This window comes from Sciurus vulgaris (genome assembly GCF_902686455.1).
Source record: "Sciurus vulgaris genome assembly, chromosome: 5".
NCBI classification, from domain to species: domain Eukaryota; kingdom Metazoa; phylum Chordata; class Mammalia; order Rodentia; family Sciuridae; genus Sciurus; species Sciurus vulgaris.
This window is the reverse complement of record NC_136465.1, coordinates 152290905-152307430: the sequence shown is the minus strand read 5'-3', so window position 1 is coordinate 152307430 and position 16526 is coordinate 152290905. Positions and strand designations below refer to the sequence as shown.

General features: G+C 37.8%; 1 long non-coding RNA gene across 1 annotated transcript in view; it reads left to right on the top strand.

The window, feature by feature from the left end:
• The window catches only part of LOC306660770, a 152366-nt gene extending 137351 nt beyond the window's left edge, over positions 1-15015 (top strand). The window contains exon 3 of the long non-coding RNA XR_013763743.1: positions 14663-15015. This is a non-coding gene — a long non-coding RNA (uncharacterized lncRNA). The remainder of the gene's footprint in view (positions 1-14662) is intronic.
• The last annotated feature ends 1511 nt before the right edge of the window (positions 15016-16526 follow it).

Sequence of the window (16526 nt, the reverse complement as noted above, 5' to 3'; positions counted from 1 at the left end):
GAAAAGTGGGGAATTAAACACAGAAGTCCCCATGTCCAGAAGGCAGAGGAAGATTACATTGCAGTGCTGCTGGGTAGGCCCTGAGACCCAAGGAAAAAATGGCTGTGGGAATTTATGGCAGATGGCCCCCATATGCAGTATGGTAAGAAATTTCCATGTCTAAATCGTGGCTCAGATCAACAGAGAATCCCTGGATCTGAGGGGAACCGGCAGATGGAGGTGATGGATGTTCCAGGGAAAATCAGTGTGGACAACAGACTGAAAAGCAGATTGCTTTCCCTCCCACACCTGTGTTCTCCACCCTTCCAACTCCCCTGCCTTGTGTAAGATCCTGGAACTGAAGCTGTAGTACGACCACAGGGAAGAAATCCTAAAAGTTTACAAGGTTTAGTTTCCTTCGGTGTTAGATTAAGGGTTCTCTGTAAGAAATGAGATTGAATTACAGGTAAATAAATCAAGTTTTGCTTCTTAAACCCTTGTTTGTGGACCTAAGCTTATGCTTATTAGGAACAAAAATAAACTCTTCCTCATGGATCTTACAACTTTTGCAACAGAAGAGAGGAAAAGGTAACTGAGCCAACAGCTTACCTGAAACACTGAAGTCAATAGAATTTAGACATAAATTATCGGTTGCAAATGTGTCTCTTTTTAGAATTAGGTGAAATTGTACAAGATAAACGAAAATGATTCTGGATGCTACTATTGGCACATTAGTATGTAGTCATGAGAATTAGTATTTTGAAGGACAAGGTTCCCAGTTCAACAAAGGAATTGAGGCCATTATCATGAGAGCGTGATGTTCCAAGGGACAGCCGTGACACTGTTTTGCCAGGCAACTGCTGCATCACTCCCTTTGTGACTAGAAAACAGGATAAGAATGCTTGTTTCTGTCTTGGATTCCACCCGTTGGTGTTTCAAGAGAATTAAACAATGACTATAATTACAAATTTTCTCCATTCTCTTCAAGCACCCTAGCCTAAGGTACTGCATTTATCTATTGGTACAGGAACCACTGCCTGGCTCCTATTTCCTGGGAAAAGAGTCTGACCACCAATCATGATTCCTATATGCAGGGACACATACGGTCATCACCATGTAATGCCTTTTCATCAGTGACAGCCCACGTGTTCTATGGGGGTTGGTTGTCTCTGTCTGGAGATGGTCTGTAGTCTCATTCAAATGTGTTTTTCTTTACGCTAAAAGACATCTCTCCCTTGAGATAGCTCCCATTCTTCCTTGAATGTATATCTGCTTTCCTAAATAAATCTGTGTCTCTGAAAAAAAAAATTATTGCTTAGTGACATCAACATCATTAGCCACCTTAGGTTGTAAAACACACTCTATGATGTCACACAATGAAATCCCCACACCTTTCAGGTGTAAACCATTGCAATGTACGACTGTATAGGTATGTATATTCACATATAGAACATATATGTACTCATATATTCAACAGTCAGAAATACTCCTTTGCTATGAGACACCTTCTTCTGTACACTGTCTCTGATTTTACTTTGACCCAAATACTTTATTGTAGCAGATGAGGTCATTCTGTTTTTGTTTTTGATTTTTTTTTTTTTTTTTTTGCAGTGCTGGGAATTGAATCCAGGGCCTTGTGCTTGTGAAGCAAGCACTCTACCAACTGAGCTACATCCCCAGCCCCAAGATCATTCCTTGTCCCTTTTCCTGCCTTATTTCCAAGCCCAGCCATGTCTTTTTAAGGTGTGCTCCAACTGTGTTGGGTGACTTCCATTCTTTAATCATGCCCGGTGATTCCATCCTTTCATATGCAGCTCACTTCCCCTGCAGATCCTTATATCTATTTCTTAGGAGTCCTGATGAACAGAAAGGCTGACTAAAGCATCTCCCCTGTGTGCCCCTACTCTCTTCTCCCCTGCCCCCACGTAGAATTGCCTACTTTCTTTCTACGCCCCGTTGTATCTCATACATCATTAGTTCGTTCATGCACCAAACACTTAGTAAATATGTATACCCTGTGCCAGACATGGCTAGGTGCTGTCATACTGAGGGAGGCGGTTATGCTCTTGGTGACCATGCGTAATAGTTGAAGCTGCAGTTGAGTCGTGTCCTCGATCTAGTAAATTAAGGATCACTGAAGACTGACACTGAATCATATTCATTGCGTGATTTCAGCACCAGAGCCTGGAACCTAGAGAGCATTAAATTAATAAGTTCAAATTCAATTTTTCCTCTTGCCATTAATGATATAGTGGAGTACACTAAGACATTCTTATTTTTGTTTTAAAAAAACACCTATTCAAATTTAAAAACAAATGTATATCGGTTATAAAATTTAAGCCATATGAAATGAAAAACTCAATGATTTTCTCGCTATATCTTATTTCACCAAGGGAATCAATTCTAATAATATGATCTTATTTTCCCTATCCCTCATTCAAAGCTGCACAAACAGGTATAGATATTTCATGTGCATATTTTATGAAAACATAATACATACTTTCGTGAGCACTGTTTGTACTTTTCCTTCCTTATTTCTTTTTTCTTTTTTTCTTTTCTGCAATTCTTTTGGGGAAGTTTGAACTACAAATGCAATTCATATTATAAACAACCCTAAACATACAAGGCTTAATAATACCGAAGAATAATTATGTATGTGTGTGCATATATATGCATAGATGCTTAAATACGTGTGTATATACATGTGCATATATATTCATGTGTCATATATATGCATATGTATATATAGGCCTTTTGTATGGGGAAATGAGTTAATTTTTTAAAAAAATGATAGCTTAAAAAATTAAAGTCATTTATTGACTACTATTTCTCAGAAGAGTTCCAAACACTTCATACATTTCATCTCTAGTAACTCACATAAGAAATTATAAGATTATTTCAATTTTACAGTTGAGGAAACAGAGACAAGTGTTTTATAAATAGCAAACCTAAATTGTCTGACTCTATAGCCTGAGTTCTTAACTGATTTTTATGCTTTTAAGAAAGTACTGAATGCGCCCGAGCCCTTTGGCCATGGCATCTGCGGTTGGCGCTGTGCTGGTTCTCGCCGTCCTGGCTCAGCTCCTGCTTCTCTTACTTTTGGCGGCACCGCCCGGTTTGTTGTGGGATGGAACTTTCATTGGTGTATTATAATTATACACAATAGGACCAGGGATGTAACTCAGTAGTAGGGCTGCATGCAACAGACCCTGCATTCAAGGAAGACCTTAGAAGATGAATCAGCAGAATTAAAATTGTCAAAATGACCATTTTATCAAAAGTGGTCAAAGATTTTATGTAATCCCCATTGAAATATCAGTGACATCTTCACAAAATTACAGGGGGGAAAAACAGTTGTTAAATTCATCCGGAAGAATTAAAGAACAAGAATAACCGGCTCTGTAATGCCGGATCCAAGCAGAGGATATCTGTTTCTCCATTGCTCACTGTCAGGCATCTATCATCTGCCATTTGCCTGCCTCTCGCCTGTCCATCGCCTGCCTTACTCCTATCCATCACCCAACGCTCGAGGTTCACCTCCCGATCGTCCCACAACAGTCAGCAAACTGATCGCCAACCGCCAGTGGAGAACCAGCTGCCTGCTACTGCCTGGAAGTTCACTGTTACAGTACCTGCAGGTTTGATTACACGTGGCTGCCGCCATTTTGAGACAACAGCCAGGCCCATAGGCCCCCTAGCTGGACTGACTGAGCCCCATCTCCAGGATCCCTCAGCCCCACCGATCATTCCCTGCTGCTGGGGCCCTCACATCAACTGACTGCTCCCTGCTGCCAGGACCCCCCAGACCAACTGACTGCACCCTATCACCAGGACCCCAGACGGACTGATTGCACCCAGCCTCCAGGATCCCACAACCACACCAAACACACGGAACCTCCAGGACCCCTGCCGGACCAACTGCATCCCGTCTCCAGGACCTCCAGCTGACCATGTCCACCCCTGAGCTGCAGCTCCCCATTTGCCAACACATTTCGAAGCCAGAGCAGCCATCTTGGATAATCCTGGAAGCCATAGCTCCGATCTTTGGGTGAGGCAAATCCCATTCTGCCATGCCTGCTGGAGGCTTGAAGCTCCATGCATCAGGCTACTGAACACTGGGAGGTTTCATTAGTATATGACTGCTATACAGTGGATTTTCTTTTTTCTCCTGTTTAAAAAATTTAAGTTTTTATTTCTTTACTTTTCTTGCTCTCTTTTCCTTTTGTTTACCTGTTCCCTCAGAGTCTCTTTCTCCCTTTTTTGCATACTAACATCTGATTTCTTTGATTACACTCTCACCCTTTCTATTTTCTAGAACTTCTATATATTCTTTTCTTATCTCATTAACAGCCACATTCCACATCCCTCTGCATCCTCTTTGTCCTCCATTAGAAACTGCAGACCTTATTGCAAACCTGTTTGTTTTACCGAAGATAATATTTGAACTCACTTTGTTTATTATGACAATTTTGTTATTGTCCCCATAGGGGCTATTTGGTCTAGGATTGCATAGTGTCTGAAATGGGCACTGCTAATATTGATCTCCCCTTAAAGAAAGGGTTTTGGAAACCTATAGGGCCACTATAAGCTTATAGGGGGAAATCTGCAATACCCCAGATCTGCACTGCTAGAGGGGAAGATACATGAACAACATGAAAAAATAAGGGAAGAAAATGATCCAAACAAATCTAGATTCTATGGTAATAGAATCCAATGACAGTATGTTAGAAGAAATGTCAGAAAAGGACTTCAGATTATACATGATTAAGATGATTCGTGAAACAAAGGATGAGATAAGAGAGCAAATGCAGGCAATGAATGATAATACCAATAAGCTGAAAGAGCACCTGCAGGAAGCAAAAGGTCATTTCAACAAAGAGATAGAGATCCTCCAAAAAAAACCAAACAGAAATCCTTGAAATGAAGGAGACAATAAACCAAATAAAAAACTCAATGGAAAGCATCACCAACAGACAAGACCACTTGGAAGACAGAACCTCAGACAATGAAGACAAAATATTTAATCTTGAAAATAAAGTGGCCCAAACAGAGAAGATTGTAAGAAATCATGAACAGAATCTCCAAGAACAATGGGACATCATGAAAAGACCAAATTTAAGAATTATTGGGATTGAGGAAAGCACAGAGATACAAACCAAAGGAATGAACAACCTATTCAATGAAATAATATCAGAAAATTTCCCAAACCTGAAGAATGAAATGGAAAATCAAATACAAGAGGCTTACAGAACACCAAATGCACAGAATCACAACAGATCCACACCAAGGCACATTATAATGAAAATGCCTAACATTCAAAATAAAGATAGGACTTTAAAGGCCACGAGAGAAAAGCATCAGATTACATATAGGGGGAGACCAATACAGATAGAAGCTGACTTCTCAACCCAGATTCTAAAAGCTAGAAGGGCCTGAACCAACATATTTCAAGCTCTGAAAGAGCATGGTTGCCAACCAAGAATCCTATACCCAGCAAAACTAACCTTCAGATTTGAAGATGAAATAAAATCCTTCCATGATAAACAAAAGTTAAAAGAATTTACAAATAGAAAGCCTGCACTACAGAATGTTCTCAACAAAATATTCCATGAGGAGGAAATGAAAAACAACAATGGAGGTCAGAAAAGGGAGGAACTACCTTAGAGAAAAACAACTCAAAGGAGAAACCAAGCCAACTCAAAAACCAAAAAAATAAGCCAAATGACTGGGAATACAAATTATTTCTCAATAATAACCCTGAATGTTAATAGCCTAAACTCATCAATCAAAAGACATAGATTGGCAGAATGGATTAAAAAGAAAGACCCAACAATATGCTGCCTGCAAGAGACTCATCTCATAGAAAAAGACATCCACAGACTAAAAGTGAAAGGATGGAAAAAAACCTACCACTCACATGGACTCAGTAAAAAAGCGAGGGTTTCCATCCTTATATCAGATAAAGTGGACATCAAGCCAAAGTTAGTCAGAAGGGATAAAGAAGGACATTTCATACTACTTAAGGGAACCATAAATCAGGAAGAAATAATGATAGTAAATATTTATGCCCCAAACAATGGTGCGTCCCTCTACATCAAACAAATCCCTCTCAATTTCAAGAATCACATAGACCACAACACAATAATTCTGGGCGACTTTAATGCACTGCTGTCACCACTAGATAGATCCTCCAAACAAAATTCAACCAAAGAAAACTAGAACTCAATAACACAATCAATAACCTAGACTTAATAGACATATATAGAATATTCCATCCATCAACGAGCGGATACACTTTCTTCTCAGCAGCACATGGAACCTTCTTGAAAATAGACCATATGTTATGCCACAAAGCAGCCCTTAGGAAATGCAAAAAAAAAAAAAAAATAGAAATACTGCCTTGTGTTCTATCAGATCATAATGGACTGAGAGTAGAAATCAATGGCAACATAAAAAAGGGAAATTACTCCAACACTTGGAGACTAAATAATATGCTATTGAATGAAATATGGATAACAAAAAACATCATGGAGGAGATTAAAAAATTCTTAGAGGTCAATGAGAATGATGATACAACATATCAAAATCTCTGGAACACTATGAAAGCGGTACTAAGAGGAAATTTCATTGCATGGAGCGCATTCCAGAAAAGAATGAAAAGTCAACAACTAAATGACCTAACATTACAGCTCAAAGCCCTAGAAAAAGAAGAACAGAATAACAGCAAAAGTAGTAGAAGACAGGAAATAATTAAAATCAGAGCTGAAATCAATGAAATTGAAACAAAAGAAACTATTCAAAAAATTGACAAAACAAAAAGTTGGTTCTTTGAGAAAGTAAACAAAATAGACAAACCCTTAACCACACTAACAAAGAGAAGGAGAGAGAAGACTCAAATTACTAAAATACATGATGCGAAAGGAAATATCATGACAGACACCACTGAGATACAGAACATAATGAGAAGCTACTTTGAAAATCTGTATACCAACAAAATAGAAAGTACCGAAGACATTGACAAATTTCTAGAGACATATGCTCCTCCCAAACTGAACCAGGAGGACATACACGATTTAAACAGATCAATATCAAGCAATGAAATAGAAGAAGCCATTAAAAATCTACCATCCAAGAAAAGCCCAGGACCAGACGGATTCTCAGCCGAGTTCTACAAGACCTTCAAAGAAGAACTCATTCCAATACTTCTCAAAGTATTCCAGGAAATAGAAAAGGATGTACCCTACCGAACTCATTCTATGAAGCTAATATCACCCTCATACCCAAACCAGGAAAAGACACATCAAGGAAAGAAAATTTTAGACCAATATCCTTGATGAATATAGATGCAAAGATGCTTAACAAAATATTGGCAAACCATGTCCAAAAACATATTAAGAAAATTGTGCACCACGATCAAGTGGGGTTCATCCCTGGAATGCAAGGATGGTTCAACATTCGTAAATCAATAAACGTAATCCATCATGTCAATAGACTTAAGGATAAGAATCATATGGTTATTTCAATTGATGTAGAAAAAGCGTTCGACAAAATACAACACCCCTTCATGCTCAAAACACTAGAAAAAATAGGGATAGTAGGAACATACCTGAACAGTGTAAAGGCTATTTATGCTAAGCCCATGGCCAACATCATTCTTAATGGAGAAAAACTGAAACCATTCCCTTTAAAAATGGGAACAAGACAGGGATGTCCTCTTTCACCACTTCTATTCAACATTGTCCTCGAAACTCTAGCCAGAGCAATTAGGCAGACTAAAGAAATTAAAGGGATACGAACAGGAAAAGAGGAACTTGAGCTGTCACTATTTGCGGATGACATGATTCTATATTTAGAGGATCCAAAAACCTCCTCCAGAAAACTTCTAAACCTCATCAATGAATTCAGCAAAATATCAGGCTATAAAATCAACACGCATAAATCTAAAGCATTGTTATATGCAAGCAACGAAACAGCTGAAAGGGAAATGAGGAAAACAACTCCATTTGCAATACCTCAAAAAAAAATAAAATACTTAGGCATCAATCTAACGAAAGAGGTAAAAGAGTTTTACAATGAAAACTACAAAACATTGAAGAAAGAAATTAAGGAAGACCTTAGAAGATGGAAAGATCTCCCATGTTCTTGGATAGGCAGAATTATTATTGTCAAAATGGCCATACTACCAAAAGTGCTATACAGATTCAATGCAATTCCAATTAAAATCCCACTGATGTACCTTACAGAAATAGAGCAAGTAGTCATGAAATTCATCTGGAAGAATAAGAAACCCAGAATAGCTAAAGCAATCCTTAGCAGGAAGAATGAAACAGGGGGTATCACAATACCAGAACTTCAACTATACTACAAAGCAATAGTAACAAAAACAGCATGGTATTGGCACCAAAATAGACAGGAAGATCAATGGTACAGAATAGAGGACATGGACACAAAGCCAAATAAATACAATTTTCTCATACTAGACAAAGGTGCCAAAAATATGCAATGGAGAAAAGATAGCCTCTTCAACAAATGGTGCTGGGAAAACTGGAAATCCATATGTAACAGAATGAAACTAAACCCCTATCTCTCACCCTGCACAAAACTCAACTCACAATGGATGAAGGACCTTGAAATCAGACCAGAGACCCTGTATCTTATAGAAGAAAAAGTAGGTCCAAATCTTCACCTTGTTGGCTTAGGATCCGACTTCCTTAACAGGACTCCCATAGCACAAGAAATAAAAGCAAGAATCAATAACTGGGATAGAGACAAACTAAATAGCTTTCTCTCAGCAAAGGAAACTATCAGCAATGTGAAGAGAGAGCCTACAGAGTGGGAGAATATCTTTGCCACTCATACTTCAGATAGAGCGCTAATTTCCAGAATATATAAAGAACTCAAGAAACTCTACACCAAGAATACAAATAATCCAATCAACAATGGGTAAGGAAATGAACAGACACTTCACCAAAGAAGATCTACAAGTAATCAATAAACATATAAAAAAAGTTCACCATCTTTAGCAATAAGAGAAATGCAAATCAAAACTACACTAAGATTCCATCTCACCCCAATTAGAATGGCGATTTTTAAGAATACAAGCAACAATAGGTGTTGGAGAGGATGTGGGGAAAAAGGTACACTCATACATTGCTGGTAGGGCTGCAAATTAGTGTAGCTACTCTGGAGAGCAGTATGGAGATTCCTTAGAAAACTTTGAATGGACCAACCATTTAACCCAGCTATCCCACTCCTCGGCCTATACCTAAAGGACTTAAAATCAGCATACTACAGAGATACAGCCACATCAATGTTCATAGCTGCTCAATTCACAATAGCCAGACTGTGGAACCAACCTAGATGTCCTTCAATTGATGAATGGATAAAGAAACTGTGGTATATATATACAATGGAATATTACTCAGCCATAAAGAATGATAAAATTATGGCATTTGCAGGCAAATGGATGAAATTGGAGAATATCATGCTAAGTGAGATAAGCCAATCTAAAAAATCCAAAGGACGAATGATCTCTCTAAGTGGATGATGACATGTAATGGGGGGTGGGAGGAGGGCAAGAATGGAGGAAGGAGAGATTGTATAGAGGGAAAAGAGAGGTGGGAGGGGTGGGGAGTAAGGAAAAAAATAATGGAATGAATCAATCATCATTACTCTATGTAAATATATGACTATGCAAATGGTATGCTGTTACTCCATGTACAAATAGAAACAACATGTTTCCCATTTGTTTACAATAAAAAAATAAAAAAAAGAAAGTACTGAAATGAAGAATTTTAAGAGAGATAATGTTTAAAAAGTTAGTTGAAAAAGAAGGTGAGGATTGGTAATTTAACTTAGTAGCAGGACCCTTGCCTAGCCTGCATAAGACACTGGGCTCAATTCCCATTACTGACAAAAAACAAACAAACAATCAAAAAAAAAAAAAAAACACCAATAGAAAGTAGGGAAATGTGATAAAGACATTGTATCCTTATAAGAGAATTAAAATAGCATTAGAAATGATAAACAATAATGGAACCAAATTCTCAGAAATACTGAATCAGTAATATATCAGTAAAATTCAACCTAAAAAGAGAAAAGTAAGTTGTTTCTGAACTTAGAAATAAAAGAAAAGATGAAAACTTATAAGGAAGAGTTTGCAAGCTTTAAGGGTGGAGAATAGAGAATGCAAACAAAGCACAGAAAACACAGAGCATTCCTCTCCCGACCAGCTGAACTGAATCTCTACAACCAAAAGGGAGATCTCTGAAGTGCAATCTCTGAGCTCAAATATACATTTTTGAGATTCTCTTGGCTACTTCTGCATAAGATTTGCTGGTAAGCATCCCTTTGCAGTAACATAATGTTAGTTATAGGGAGAGTCTAAAGTGGGACCTAACCATGTATACATTTCATGTTGTTATTTGCTAGAGTCCTTTTCTCATATAAATTTCTATCTATGAAATCTTGATAGATTAAATAGGTGCCAGTAACTGTTCTAAAAACTTTCAATGTATTATCTCACTAAATCTTCACTAAGGCCTCCACTTAGTGATGAAAATGCTGAGATTAGACAACTTCAGCAATGTGTCAAAGACGACATTATTGGGGGATGTACTGGGAGTGCACTGGAGCAATTTACATTCTGTGCTTGTGTAATTATGTCAAAATGAACCACAAACTGGACGCAGTGATGCACACCTGTAATCTCAGCAACTTGGGAGGCTGAGACAGGAGAATCATAAGTTCAAAGCCCACCTCAGAAACTTAGGAAGGCCCTAAGCAACTAAGCAAGACCCTCTCTCAAAACAAAAAATAAAAAGGGCTGGGCATGTGGCTCAGTGCTTAAGCACCCCTAGGATTAATCCCTGGTACCAAAAAAAGATGAATCACAAATATTATATATAACTATAATGCACACATAAAAATATTTTAAATATTTTATTAATAATAGCAGAGTAAGGAATCAAAGAGGTCAGATAGGCTCTGAAGTCAATCTTTAACATACTGACTTAAGAAAAATTATCTGTATGCTTTCTTTTGGAAAAAGAGTGACAATTTAATCAGCCCTCTGTATCAAAGGTTCAGTGCCTGTGGAGCAAAAATATTTGGAAACCTGAACATTATAGTTACACATGAGAGTGGAATTCATTGTGATATAATTATATATACACAAGGCATAATTTAGTTCAGTCTCATTCCATAGTTGTTCCCCATTCTCATTCTCTCTCTCCCTCCCTCTTCCCCTTCTATTCTACTGTTTGTTCTAGCTTATATTTTTCATGAGAATTATCTTTTTTTTTTTTAACCTTAATTCTCTTTATCTTCCATGTAGAAGAGCAAACATTTGAACTTTGACTTTCTGAGTCTGGCTTATTTCCCTCATCATGATGTTCTCTGGCTCTATATATTTACCAGCATATGACATAATTTCATTCTTTTTCATGACTGAATAGAACTCCATTGTGTACATATACAACATATTCTTTGTCCGTTGGTGGATTCAAGTTTTACATCTAACTATACCAATAAACAAGAAGAAAGTTCAGTAGAATAGAGGAAAAGAATTAAAGCAAGAGAGGAGGGGAGAGAAAGGGGAATTAATGGGAATTAAAATGGAATAAATTATTTTATATGTATTTATGAATATGTCAATATGAATTCTGTTGCCATGCATGACTATAATGCAGTAGTAAAAGTAAATACTTATCTAAAACACTTCAAAATGAGTAGCTCGACTTGAAAAATATTTTGAAAAAAAATTGGATCTGTATCAAAAAAAATTGGATCTTGTTAATTTCTAAAAAACTAATATAATAAATTTCACATAGCATTTACATTGTATGAGACATTATAGGTAATCTAAGAATTATTTAAAGCATATGGGAAGATGTGTGCAAGTACTATTGATTTATATAAGGAACGAGAGTATACTTGTATACTACTGGAAGTCGTAGAAAAAAAAATCCCCTATAAGTATCAAAGCATGACTGAGTTTACTATAGGCAGAGTCTTGTAGCTTTTCAGCACATTCACATAGTTTAGCACACTTAATATTCAAATCGTCTAATTCTCCAAATTAAGTAATCTTTCAGAGGAACTATTGCTGTCACTATTTTACAAATAAGGAAATGAACTCTCAGAGAAGTTTAAATGACTTTCCTCAGATTCAATATCCAGTGATGGGTTAGAGGAGTCAAACCTGGATCTTCGGTAACCTAATGCCACATTATCTTCTGCGCCACCAGAATCTTTTGTGATAATTCACCCAGAGTTTCCCTAGCAGTTGAAAGAGGTTAGCGGACCATGCTAGAAGAATCTGAACTCAATTCAGGAGAGTAGTGGGTCAAGAGTGATCTGAGGGATACAACGACCCTCCCCACTTTGAGCTTATTACACAGCCTCATGTAATTTTGGGAATTCAACCTTGGGACTGTTAACAAGAAATTCAACTTTGAGATATCTGCATATAGTTTTGTTTTGCATGGTCTCCTGTGAACTCCCTTCATTTGAACCACGTGGGCAGAATTCAATTTCCATCAAGATCCAGACTGACACCAGTGCCTAAATCATCTAGAAGTCATGTCCATTAGGTCTAATGGCACAGGGAGAGACACTGCTTTTAATGTCATGTGTCTAGTCAAGGGGGTTACTTAAAATCCTCAATGGTGTAAGGGAGAGAAGAAGGAATAGAAGGAAGGAAGGAAGGAAGGAAGGAAGGAAGGAAGGAAGGAAGGAAGGAAGGAAGGAAGGAGGGAAGGAAGGAAGGAAGGAAGGAAGGAAGGAGGGAAGGAAGGAAGGAAGGAAGGAAGGAAGGAAGGAGGGAAGGAAGGAAGGAAGGAGGGAAGGAAGGAAGGAAGGAAGGAAGGAAGGAAGGAGGGAAGGAAGGAAGGAAGGAAGGAAGGAAGGAAGGAGGGAAGGAAGGAAGGAAGGAAGGAAGGAGGGAAGGAAGGAAGGAAGGAGGGAAGGAAGGAAGGAAGGAAGGAAGGAAGGAGGGAAGGAAGGAAGGAAGGAAGGAAGGAAGGAAGGAGGGAAGGAAGGAAGGAAGGAAGGAAAGGAAGGGGAAAAATAAAAAGAAATGGAGAGAAGGAAGAAAATAAAGGAAGGAGGGAGAAAAGAAACTTTTTTCCTACTCCAGAGTGAGCACTGAAGAACCAGGAGTGTTTAAACCTTTCTTCATGCCCTTGTTCTGGAGGGGAATGCATATCCACAAGGGAGACTACATAGAAAGGGTTAACTGTTCTCTTTAGTCCGTACCTGTAGAAGCTCCTCTCTTATTACAAAAGATCTTTTTTATTTTCAGTTCAACAGTTTTTTCTCCCTCCAGTTCTATTTGAACATCTGAAATGTTAGGCTTGTTTTTCAGTAAACTCGCATAATAACTCACTCTGGGGTCTGTGCTGGTCAGTGACGATTGTCCACCTTCAGTCTACTGACATGCTCCCGTGTCCTTCATTCTTCAATTTGCTTCAAGTTTGCTTTGCGTCGGCTGCTGGGCATACAGAGCTGTATGTTATTAATTCCAGGGCTTGTTCTGAAACTTGCCCCTGAGACCATCTTTTTCAATTGCCCTTCAACCTGAGACACAAAGCTTTCGGTCTCTTATAGTTCTCTATCAAAATGGTTTACATTATCATCATTTTTTTCACATTCTTTCCAGAATGCTTCCATCTATTTGAGTTTTTATTTGACTTGTATGACCAAAGGATTCTGGGCCAGAGTAATTAAATAAAGCAAATGAAACATTTATTGACAGCAATATGTTATTGACTGAAGGGGGAGCATTTTAGCGGTAAAGATTTTTTTTCCACAAGTAACGCAATGCCATCTGTTCCCATTTCACACAAATCAGTACAGAGGGAAAAACATGGAAGAGGAAACTGGGTCAACATTTACATTTCAAGTCAGGTTAGACTTTGCTTTGTCAGTTTCTTTAGACTGGAAATCTAAAGGTTTAAAGATTATTTCAGGTATGGGCCAAGCAAGCTAGAAAATGGATCCCTCTGGGTAGTTTCAAGAAACTGTGAAACCCAAATACAGGTAAAACAATTACAGGGAAGAAGTGATATTTTCTATTATCTAGGTCTGCCCTTAAATTTATGAGCTCAAATAAATGAGAAAAATCACCTCAACTTCTCATTGCTAAATCTCTGTGTTCGAACAGTCCTTATTTTCTAATGATTTGGTCCAAACACGTGTTTCTAGATTACATAGTAGCTTATGGGATTATTCATCTGACTATGGTCTAGAAAAATCTAGTACTTAAAGATAACTCTCAAGGCATGTAAATACCTAATATACATTATGCCTACCTTTCCTTCCTAAAGACTAACATTTTTCAAAATCATGGAGTGGTGAAACTGTAATTTGTGATCAAGTAAGACCAACAGAATTAAGAAACCAGATTCATCCTAACAGGATACCCTCAAAGAAAACTCCCCTCTTTCTGCTGACTCAGTGAACCCCACTCATGTGTGTGTGTGTGTGTGTGCGCGCGTGTGTGTGTTTGTCTGTGTGTGTATGTGTGTTGGGAATAGCATTAAGATAGAATCTCCTTCTATGTTTCTTACTCATTGTTGGACCTAATACATACCAAAAGATCTCTCTTCATTCTGTTAATTTTATTTTTACACATTAAAAATGATTTGATGTTGATAACCCTTTTGCTTTGTTTTGGTTTTAGAATCATCATGGCCCACATTTATTGGGAGAAATCCTAGTTCTTGGTTGGCAGCAGTGAACATCTGAAGTGTGTAAGGAAAATTTGCCAGGAGGAGCGTTGCTTTGGCCACCTAGGAAAGTATACAAGTTCCCCAGATTGACTCAGTGTTATCAAGGGAACGCATATAGGAACCTGGTGGTCTGATCCCCCGTGGCACGTTGTGATTGGGCAAGAAACCTATAAAATGTATAGCTGTTTCCACAATAAATGAGTTTGCAGGCTACTTGCCACAAGCCTGCTTCCACCCAACTCCCAGAGTCTGGGTCTTGACTCAGTGCCCTTACCCCGCATATGAGCTAGCCTGACACAAGAAAAGCTACACACATTTGCTTGAATTTTTTGTTTAGCACTCTCCTAATGATATTTGAGGTGGATTTTGGTAAACAGACAATACATAATTCACTGTCAGCTTTATATCATTCATTTCCCTGTTGAATTTTCCAAATTGTTGTTTGGATTAAATACAAATTATTTATACTGATCTGAAAGATCAACCTGATCAATTTATAAGATTTTCTCCACATTGGGGTTTTCCCTAATTCACTCTCTACAAGCATGCTCAGTTGTTGAATATTGTGTTCTAAAAACGTCGAGGTCAGCTATTTAACAGGAATATACATTACCAATATTTTGACCTACAGTCAGTTTGTTTTGTGCTGTATAACGTAAGAATACCTAACACTGGGTAATTTATAAAGATCAAGGATTTAATGGGTTATCATTTTGGATGCTAGGAAGTCTAAAAGCATGGTACTTACATCTGACAAGAGCCTTCTGATTGCATCACTTCATGGTGGAAAGCAGAAGGGTCAAGGAAAGAAAGTGAGAGCGAGGGAAAGGGGGCTGAACTCATCCTTCCCCAGGAGCCCGCTCCCGTGATAACCAAGTAGCTCCCACAGTTAAGACATTCATCTTCTGATGAAAGCAGAGTCCTTGTGACCTCATCAACTCTTAAGGTTTCACCTTTCAACACTGTTCCCTTGGGAATTTCTAACACATAAACTTTGGGAGACACATTCACTCACTTTTTCTAATACTGACAGTTATAAAAATCTCCAAATATGAAACTGGGTGCAGTGACCACTCCTCTAATCCTAGAAGCTTGTGGGGTTGAGGTAGGAGGATCCCAAGTTTCAAGACCAATCTCAGCAAATCAGGAAGGTCCTAAGTACCTTAGTGAGACCCTATGCAAAAAAAGCATAAGTGGGTGGGACTGGGAATATAGCTCCATGGTAAACCATGTCAATCCCCAGTACCAAAATAAAATAAAATAACCAAATATGACTTGATTTGTCTTCTCTTCCTTTTTTTTTCCCTGTTCATTTTTTTTTATGTCTATGTTTTCAAGGTCTTTTATTAGTTTTATACACATTTAGGGTCTTTGTGACTTCTTGGAATTGAACATCTTATTATCAAGTGTCTCTGGTAATACTCCTTATCATAAAGTCAACTTGGTCTGATATTAACTTATCTACATCATCTCCCCTGTACTTGGTGTTAAATTAATTTCAACCCATTTGGCTTTTATATTAAAAAAGTTTTTGAGAAGCAACATGCTATTACACCTGATTACTTTATCCAATTTGAACAAAAAGTGGAGTGTTTAATTCAGTTACTTATTAATATTTGATTTATTTTTATTCTTTTATTTCAAAAATTTTTTAGATTTATACAAAAGTTGTAGCAGTACCCAGAATTCACATGCACACTATACACTGATACCCTTCCTGTTAACTTATATAACCTCACCACAACTTTTCAAATCAGCAAATTAACATTTGTAGAATACTAAATGAATTTATCAACCTACAAATTTTACTCAAAT